The sequence below is a fragment of the Oncorhynchus gorbuscha genome, linkage group LG23, assembly GCF_021184085.1.
Source record: "Oncorhynchus gorbuscha isolate QuinsamMale2020 ecotype Even-year linkage group LG23, OgorEven_v1.0, whole genome shotgun sequence".
Classification (NCBI taxonomy): Eukaryota; Metazoa; Chordata; class Actinopteri; order Salmoniformes; family Salmonidae; genus Oncorhynchus; species Oncorhynchus gorbuscha.
The window spans coordinates 61,887,732-61,896,605 of NC_060195.1; the positions used below are offsets into that span (position 1 = coordinate 61,887,732).

General features: G+C 45.2%; 1 long non-coding RNA gene across 1 annotated transcript; it reads left to right on the forward strand.

Moving 5' to 3' along the window:
* The first annotated feature begins 898 nt into the window (after positions 1-898).
* LOC124010781 lies at positions 899-7,180 on the forward strand. The gene is made up of 5 exons (XR_006834490.1): positions 899-1,258; positions 1,720-1,785; positions 6,571-6,675; positions 6,910-6,930; positions 7,127-7,180. It is a non-coding gene; the product is annotated as an uncharacterized LOC124010781 (long non-coding RNA).
* Positions 7,181-8,874: the final 1,694 nt, after the last annotated feature.

Consider the following 8,874-nt stretch of genomic DNA (forward strand, 5'->3'; position numbering starts at 1 on the left):
GTCATCCTAAGAGTTAGCACAAGACAGGTGTGCACACAGACACAAAGAGCATCGGCCTAATTAACTTAATAAGCACCAAGACATCTGAAAACAAATTGATGTTGGTGCTACATGTTAAAGTTAGGCCTACTGTTGTCCATGTCATCGCTAGAACTCACCTCTCCACTGGTGTAGCACGTGTTTGCCTTTCTGTCCTCCGCTGCCTAATAATGTCCAAACAAACGCAAGTTGAAGCTGGTATTTTACCCGTTGCACTGAATTCCTAAAATCACGTAAAACAAAAAGCATAGATAGGCCTACTACTGTTGGTCTACCTCCCCAGCCCAGGCAAGCATTAGGGATGTTTTTCTCCCCAAAGTTCTAAGAGATATAGCCCACATTTCTGTGGATAAGGCCTAGGACTAGAAAACTCGTGCACGCAGTGAGACATTTCCAATGGAAAGTTATCGTTGACTGTCTTTCTAACACTGTAATAACATGCGTTTTCTAATATGTTTGGGTGGTGGGTGCCAAGGGATGATCCAACAGAAGTTTTCTTAATATTTACTTTTCTTGGCAATACAATTGAGCCCTGCAGGTCAGTGACGTAAGCCTAGATGATGATTTAACGTTTTCATAACGGGCTCTAACCCCCATCCTCTGGTGTAGGATATATGTGGTTGTCCCTGGAAGCTGATCTGAGGCCAGTTTGAAGTTAGAATGAGCGGTTTAAAGTTAAAATGAGAGGTTTGGTAATCTGATCCTACATCAGCAGAATCCACCCAGGGCGCCGTTAGATACCCATACAGTAACACATCGCATATCGCAGGCTGTTGCGTTCTCTCGGAGGGAGTAGCACTACGCGTAACAGTAGCCATTCTCCCCAACCTCCCAGTCTCAGGGGTGTGATGGATAAAGCCTCGCCGACCACAGACAATCTCTGCCCGTATCGATGTCTCTGTGTCCCTGCCGACACCATCTGGGACATGCCATGAGAAATCATTTGGGTTATTTCTCACGCCGTCTCAATACAGGTGAACGTGTGGAAACAAGGGATAATGAAAAAGTAGGCTAACACGAGAGTTCGGTTATAGCGCGAATTGACTGCAAGCTGCTGGGTCGAACAGGGCAAAGGACTTGTGCTGTCGAAGTAATGCATCGGGCAACGGTGTAATACAGTAGGCTAGTTAGTGCACCATTGACAATCACACCGAAAGTGTTTTAGTGAATATCCCAATCACAGGTTTGTGAAATACCAGGATACGGGTTTATCTGGCAGGTACGTTTAAAAAAATATATATATACAATAATTGGTCCTGTGTTTCCCGCGGTGTGTGATTACATTAACTATCACTATTACTAGTTGTTATTAACGCATTTCCTATCATGTCACTGTAGCCGCTGTTATGTTTAAGAATACCCTGGCATCACTGACCCAACTGTCTCAGTTATGTCCTTAGATGAGTGCCAGTAGTGTTATCAGTTTAATGGTAGTGTAGGTCTAGATCCAGGACACTATCACATCTGCATAACGGCATGGTTTCTGGGGTACGCTTCATGTGATAGGAAGGGAAGAACGCACAGAAACACTGTTTTGAACGCGTCCTTAATTCAAAGGCAAAGTTGCAAGACTGTTGAAGACCAGTAGTGTTCCAGTATGTCTGTGCCCATGTCTCAACCGTTCTGAAGATGTTTACATTGACCTGTGCTGTGCTGATGATGTCATGTCTCTCTTCCCAGGGGACTCTGAGGTGCCGTCCACTCCTGACCTACAGGATGCCATCCTCCTGGTGCTGATTTACACAGGTGAGATCTGTGTGTGTGTGTGTGTCCATGTGTGTAATGTTGAAAACAGTTCAAAAGCAGTGTACATACAGTATTTCCAGTGACTTTCAGGTCCAGGTTGCAAAAGCAAAAGTTATGAATGGATACCCAGTGTTGAATAGGTACCCAGTGTTGAATAGATACCCAGTGTTGAATAGATACCCAGTGTTGAATAGATACCCAGTGTTGAATAAATACCCAGTGTTGAATAGATACCCAGTGTTGAATAGGTACCCAGTGTTGAATAGGTACCCAGTGTTGAATAGATACCCAGTGTTGAATAGATACCCAGTGTTGAATAGGTACCCAGTGTTGAATAAATACCCAGTGTTGAATAGATACCCAGTGTTGAATAGACGCCCAGTGTTGAATAGATACCCAGTGTTGAATAGATACCCAGTGTTGAATAGATACCCAGTGTTGAATAGACGCCCAGTGTTGAATAGATACCCAGTGTTGAATAGATTCCCAGTGTTGAATAGATACCCAGTGTTGAATAGGTACCCAGTGTTGAATAGGTACCCAGTGTTGAATAGGTACCCAGTGTTGAATAGGTACCCAGTGTTGAATAGGTACCCAGTGTTGAATAGATACCCAGTGTTGAATAGGTACCCAGTGTTGAATAGGTACCCAGTGTTGAATAGATACTCAGTGTTGAATAGATACCCAGTGTTGAATAGATAGACTTCTGTTTAGTGCAACTTTTCAACCCAAAGATCAGGTAGACAGCATAAACAGTAGAACACTATGAATCTGCAACGGATGTTTGTGGATTATGACAAGGTAAGGAAGATGTACTGAGCTAGTTCAGGTATTTCTCAGTTGTATTCATATCACTAAATTGTTGCATATAGCACCTTTAACGCAATAAAGTATAAACTCCAAACACTGGGACATTTAGTTACAGTCTATTGGCAGCCACAGAAGACCAGGTGTGACTGAATTCCCTGTAGACTTTTCTCTCTCCTCTCCTCCTCCTCTTCTGCCATTGTTCATTTCTGCAAGTGGTGCGGCTGTCCTAGACACACACACACATACTGACACACACGCTCACACAGAGATTAGGAATGAGTGTGTATCTCTATTTACATGAGAGAAGAGTGCTTTCAGAAGAGGAGAGAAGAGAGGGAGAGAGGAGAGAGGGAGAGTCTCGCCTTGACTACCTGGCTAAATTGTCCCCTGATGGAAAAATATTGTTGCAGGAATGATTTTTGAATAATTGAACGTCCAGGGCTTTAAAATTGCAGGCTCGCTGAGATTTATTCCTGTGAAAAGTTAGAAGCCACAGACACACACACACACACACAACACAACGAAATATTCATATAATTATATTATATTTAAAAGAAGATATATCGAGGATCTTTTCACTTCTCCTCTCCTATCCTCTCCTCTCCTCTCTTCTTCTCTCCTCTTTTCTCCTCTCCTCTCCTCTCCTCTCCTCTCCTCCTCTCCTCTCCTCTCCTCTCCTCTCCTCTCCTCTCCTCTCCTCTCCTCTCCTCTCCTCTCCTCTCCTCTCCTCTCCTCTCCTCTCCTCTCCTCTCCTCTCCTCTTCTCTCCTCTTTTCACCTCTCCTCTCCTCTTTTATCCTTTACTTTCCTCTCCTCTTTTCTCATATCCTCTTTTCACCTCCCTTCTCCTCTCCTCTCCTTTTTTCTCCTCTTTCACCTCACCTCTCTTCTCCTCTTTTCTCCTCTCCTCTTTTCTCCTCTCCCCTTTTCTCCTCTCCTCTTTTCACCTCACATCTTCTCTCCTCTTTTCTCCTCTCCTCTTTTCACATGTCCTCTCCTCTTTTCTCCTCTCCTCTTTTCTCCTCTCCTCTCCTCTCCTCTCTCTCCTCTCACTCTCCTCTCCTCTTTTCTCCTCTCCTCTCACTCTCCTCTCCTCTCACTCTCCTCTCCTCTCCAATCCTCTCCTCTCCTCTCCTCTTTTCTCCTCTCCTCTCCTCTCCTCTCTCCTCTCCTCTTTTCACCTCTCCTCTCCTCTTTTCTCCTCTCATCCTTTCACCTCTCCTCTCCTCTTTTCTCCTCTTTTCACCTCTCCTCTTTTCACCTCTCCTCTCCTCTTTTCTTCTCTCCGCTTTTCACCTCTCTTCTTTTCACCTCACCTCTCCTCTCCTCTTTTCTCCTCTCCTCTTTTCACCTCTCCTGTCCTCTTTTCACCTCACATCCCTTCTCCTCTCCTCTCCTCTTTTCTCCTCTTTTCACCTCACCTCTCCTCTCCTCTTTTCTCCTCTCCTCTTTTCTCCTCTCCTCTTTTCTCCTCTCCCCTTTTATCCTTTCCTCTTTTCACCTCGCATCTTCTCTCCTCTTTTCTCCTCTCATCTTTTCACCTCTTTTCTCCTCTCTTTTCTCCTCTCCTCTCCTCATTTTCTCCTCCTCTTTTCTCATCTCCTCTCCTCTCCTCTTTTCTCCTCTCCTCTTTTCACCTCTCCTCTCCTCTTTTTTCCTCTCCTCTCACCTCTCCTATCCTCTTTTCTCCTCTCCTCTTTTCACCTCCCCTCCTCTTTTCTCCTCTCCAATCCTCTCCCCTCCTCTCCTCTTTTCACCACTCCTCTCCCCTCTCCTCTTTTCTCCTCTCCTCTTTTCACCTCTCCTCTTTTCTCCTCTCCTCTTTTCTCCTCTCCAATCCTCTCCCCTCCTCTCCTCTTTTCACCACTCCTCTCCCCTCTCCTCTTTCTCCTCTCTCTCTCCTCTTTTCACCTCTCCTCTCTTCTCCTCTCCTCTTTTCACCTCTCCTCTCGTCTTCTCTCCTCTTTTATCCTTTTTTCACCTCTCCTCTCCTCTTTTCACCTCTCCTCTTTTCTCCTCTCCTCTCCTCTTTTCACCTCTCCTCTTTTCACCTCTCCTCTCCTCTTTTCTCCTCTCCTCTTTTCTCCTCTCCTCTTTTCACCTCCCCTCCTCTTTTCTCCTCTCCAATCCTCTCCCCTCCTCTCCTCTTTTCACCTCTCCTCTCCTCTTTTCACCTCTCCTCTCCTCTTTTCTCCTCTCCTCTTTTCACCTCTCCTCCCCTCTCCTCTTTTATCCTCTTTTCTCCTCTCCTCTTTTCACCTCTCCTCTCCTCTTTTCACCTCTCCTCTCCTCTTTTCTCCTCTCCTCTTTTCACCTCTCCTCTTTTCACCTCTCCTCTTTTATCCTCTTTTCACCTCTCCTCTCCTCTTTTCACCTCTCCTCTCCTCTTTTCTCCTCTCCTCTTTCTCCTCCTTCTCCTCTCCCTCTCCTCTCCTCTTTTCTCCTTGCCTCTTTTCACCTCTCCTCTCCTCTTTTCTCCTCTCCTCTTTTCACTTCTCCTCTCTTCTTTCTCCTCTCCTCTCCTCTCCTCTCCTCGCCTCTCCTCGCCTCTCCTGAATTCCCTGTAGACTATTTTACGTAGGTAATATAGTGATCCTGTTTTTCTCCTCTCCTCCATTGTCTCTCTTTCCTCCTGGTTATTAGTTAATGGAGTTTTTTGCAGATCCCTCCTGGGACCACAGGTTCCTTTTAGGTCATACGGTACAGGAGTGTGTGTGCGTGTGTGCGTGTGTGCGTGTGTGCGTGTGTGCGTGTGTGTGTGTGTGTGTGTGTGTGTGTGTGTGTGTGTGTGTGTGTGTGTGTGTGTGTGTGTGTGTGTGTGTGTGTGTGTGTGTGTGTGTGTGTGTGTGTGTGTGTGTCTCCACAGTCAAATCCCACAGCACTTTCTGACACAGTGTGTGCTGTGACGGTCAGAAAAGGTAGAGGGGTGAGTCTTCAAACCTATATTTTATTCCAGGCTTAACTCTCTCCCTTTCCTCCCTCTGTCTCTCTCGCCATTGTAATCAGACCCTGTTGTGTGATGAACTGCTTGGACATGGTCCACAGAGAGGGAAGGAGGTGAGGAGAAGAGAGGTGGAAGGTTGGGAGAAGGAGAGAGAGAGGGGAAGAGAGCAAAGCAGAGAGAGACAGAGAAAAAGAGAGAGAAAGAGAGATGGAGATTTCAACTTGCTTTTAACGGCATTAACCTGCCCATGTTGTATATAATTTAGAGCAGTGGTGACATAGAGGAGGAGCTGTCTGATGGACACCGATGCACGCACACAGAATTGTAGAATGCCCCTTCTCTCTCTGTCTCTGTCTCTCTTTCTCTGTCTCCCTGTCTCTGTCTCTGTCTCTCTTTCTCTCTCTCTCCTGTCTCTCTCTCTCTCTCTCTCTCTCTCTCTCTCTCTCTCTCTCTCTCTCTCTCTCTCTCTCTCTCTCTCTCTCTCTCTCTCTCTCTCTCTCAATTCAATTAAATTCAATTGACTTTATTGACATGGCAAGTTCATTATTACATACATTGTCAAAGTATACATATCTAAAAAATACAAATAAAATAAAAATGCATATTTATATATAAATATATATATATTTATATATATTTACATATAAATAAATGGTGGGACCAACAGCAATAATAATAGTAGTAGTGGACATGGGATTACCATTAACAACAACTACAACAACAAGATTAATGAGAATAACAATACATTAAAGCAATGGTAGTAGACCAGTGTCAACATGACTGAGAAGACACATGACGTGGTATGAAAGACAAAACAAAAGAAGATGGGGAAATATAATCGACATTACTTTGCACTTTTCACTGTCTGTCCCTCAGGTTGTGGCAGAATGATACATATTTGGTGCCAAAACTGCACATTTCAAGTTCTTTGTATTGAATTATCATTTTAATTTTCTCCTGCTGATTGGAAACTGATGTAGATATCATGGATGAAGAGATCCATGTTTTATCTTCTAACTCATCGTTCTGTAGGAGATCCAACCAGAAGAGGTTTTGAGGCCGCCACCCCCAAGACCTCACAGGACCCCGCCCCCTTCTCTACCTCCTTCCCCTCTCCACCTCTACCTGTCTCCTGATGTGAGTTCTGGGCCTGTATCCACACAAAAAAAGCATCTCGGAGGAGTGCTGACCTAGGATCAGTTTAGCCTTTTATTTCATGATGAATAAGTTTGTATGGACAGATTCTAGATCAGCTATCCTATCCTGAGGCACATGGTAGATAGACACGGGCCCTGGCCTTAGTTAATTTAGATCATAGTTTTTTTCCCATCCAAACTAATTTAGGTCCTTTGATTGTCTTTGTTCTTGCAGGTATAGAACCCATTGCTGAACGTAAGTATTACACTCCTTGAATGTCCTGTCAAGTTGTAGTTAAGAACATAGAGTATAACTAACTACTGTAGTTCCCCCCCACTTCTCTCTCTCTCTCTCTCTCTCTCTCTCTCTCTCTCTCTCTCTCTCTCTCTCTCTCTCTCTCTCTCTCTCTCTCTCTCTCTCTCTCTCTCTCTCTCTCTCTCTCTCTCTCCAGGGTTTGATGGAGAGTTCTAACCAGTTTAATGTCAGCAGGAACAGTTGTAATAAGTGGAGGACTTCTCGCCACAGTCATCCTGCTCTGCATTGTAGCAGTGCTGTGCTACTGCAGGCTCCAGGTAACCTGTGTGTGTGTTTTACCTGCACAGTCTTTCATGAACAATAACTGATTCCAACAAAACCTCCCCCCTTCACTAATTCCAGTACTACTGCTGTAAGAAAAATGAGTCGGAGGTGGACTTGGCTTCCGTGGCTGGAGGAGGTGACGGAACGGGAGGAAGAGATGGAGAAGGGGATGCTCAAGGGGAGGTTCAGGCTCACTTTGCCTGCAAATCGTGCAGCGCCTCTGGGATGGACAGCCTGGCTGTCACCCCTCTCTGCCTGGAGCCCCTGGAGGTTAGAGTACAGCACTAACACAAAACCCTAGAACTGAACCTAGAGCTACAGTAGGCAGTTGATTCATACATAGAATTTGAAGGACTCTATTCTATTTCAATCATTCTATTTCTATGGTGATTGTGTGTGTTCCAGGTGGGCCCTCCCCCCAGCTACTGCCCCACCTGCTCCCCCTTCTGGCTACGCCCAGAACTTAGTGACGAGCTGCACAACGGAACCGAGCGGCTGGGATTCCATACGTATCACTATGACAACCCCGGACTGGGTCAATCACTGCCCCCGTCAGACACGCCGCAGGCGCCCTTCTTTTTGACCCAGCCTGGCCAATCCCCTTTGAGCTACTATAGCCCCGTTGACATCCACCCTAACACACCCTGCAGTAACAGACGCCCCTACAGCACACCGGTTTGACACACATGGACACACACACACACTGACGTCACACACGCACTCATACAAACACTCCTTCTCCCAGGGGAAAGAGTCCCAGAGACATCCAGAGTACCACCCATCCAGGGGAGAAAGCCACACACTGAACCTACAGACCCCTGATCGGGACAGAACCACAGACGGACCCATGTCTGGTGCAGCGGTGTGGAGGTCTGGTCATCTGGTCAACCCTACAGTGGAGGAGATGTTGGGTTTGACTCTGGGAGATTACTACAGATGATGGGAGAAGATAGACTGGAACAGCAACACACTGGTGTTTCTCCCTCTCTCTCTTTCTCTTGATCTGTCTTTCTCTCCCTCCTTTTCTATATTTTTCTCTCCATCTCTCTCCTCTGCCTGAAAGCTGATAATGTGACTGACATGAGGGCTATATGTGTTTGTAGGTTTGCTTTACGTCTGGAATGTCTAATCACATGACATTCAACGACTAAAGCTCAAAGATGTATTTTTGTCTTCCAGAGTTTAAAGGAGCAGTATGTCCCTTGTTGACCCCTCTGACCCTTAGAAAAAAAACACATGTCAAATTTGCAGTTTTACACGTGATTTAAAAAAAATATATTATTGTAAGGGGATATCCGGATGCATTATATATAATCCTGGCTAAAACAATACAAAACACACAAACATTTTAGCCAACAAGGGCATCTGTTTGTCCAATTCTATGATGTTTCACTTAGCCCTTACCCTGTCCTTCAAAACACAAAACAGAGATGCTGTACACTTACTAAAAGCTGTTCATTATGACACTTGATAATATAGACTAGTATTGATAAAAGAGATGTTTTACTCTTTTCACACAATGCACTTTCCACTTTTCTCACACGGTGCGTCCCAAATGGCACTCTATTCCCTATACAGTGCACTACTTTTGACCAGGGTCCTTTGATTGTCTTATATATT